The 1,051-nt window shown below is 37.4% G+C and overlaps 1 non-coding gene across 1 annotated transcript; it reads left to right on the forward strand.

Moving 5' to 3' along the window:
• Nucleotides 1–602: 602 nt before the first annotated feature.
• Nucleotides 603–674, forward strand: TRNAA-AGC (transfer RNA alanine (anticodon AGC)). The gene has a single exon. It is a non-coding gene; the product is annotated as a tRNA-Ala (tRNA).
• Nucleotides 675–1,051: the final 377 nt, after the last annotated feature.

Below are 1,051 nucleotides of genomic sequence, written 5' to 3' on the forward strand. Positions count from 1 at the left end.
ACCCTTAGAGTCGGCATTTCTACCCTGTGCCACCCCTCATGACCTGATATATTTACAAGAATAAAACAAAAAGGTAAAAATGCCATAAGATGGAGGAACATTTGGATACATTTGCTGAGTCTCAGCCAGAGACATTATTTTTTTTTCACTAGGTAAATTTCCATCACCACTATACTTATGATTAGGTCAAATGGAGTCCAAAGTTCAGCCCATCAATCACAGGGTGCTAACCTGTAGTGATAAACCCTATAGCAGCACATGGCTGGATGAACAAACAGGTCAACAGCCACTTTAGTTTAATGGCTATGGAAATGCAGCACAGATTTAACACAGAAGCTGGCTCTGCACACTCTAATCAAAGGGAAGGCCAAAAGCAAAGTTTAAGGACTACTGCAGTAAACTTGTCATTATTTTTATTCTCTCCCCCTTCCCCACTATGAAAAAACTATATTTTCAGTCATCTATTTAGGTATTCCTCAATAAAGCCTCAGTCTGGGCAGAAACATGGAGTTAACTGCATGAAATGTTGCCACTGGAGCCCTTAACAGAAAGAGTCCCATGTTGGTCTTTCTGTCCGTGATCAAAAGCTTATTGCCTTGAGAGGAGGTATAGCTCAGTGGTAGAGTGTGTGCTTAGCATGCACAAGGTCCTGGGTTCAATCCCCAGTACCTCCATTAAAATAAATAAATTAAATAAAAACTTAATTACCTACCATTCAAAAAAAAAGACTGATTAAAAATTAATTGATTTAAAAAATAAATTTAATTTTTTTAATTACAAAAAAAAAACCTCACTACTACAGAACAGAAAAAAGAATGAAAAGAAATGAGGATAGTTTAAAAAAACTCTGGGAAAACAGGAAGCATGCTAATAGTCTCATTATAGGGGTCCCAGAAAGAGAAGAGAGAAAGAATCTGAGAAAATTTTTGAAGAGATAATAACTGAAAACTTCCCTAACTCAGGAAAGGAAACAGTCACCTGAGTCTAAGAAGCGCAAAGAGTTCCATACAGGATCAACCCAAAGAGGCACACACCAAGGCACAAAGTAATC

Source organism: Vicugna pacos, chromosome 5 (genome assembly GCF_048564905.1).
Source record: "Vicugna pacos chromosome 5, VicPac4, whole genome shotgun sequence".
Taxonomy (NCBI): Eukaryota; Metazoa; Chordata; class Mammalia; order Artiodactyla; family Camelidae; genus Vicugna; species Vicugna pacos.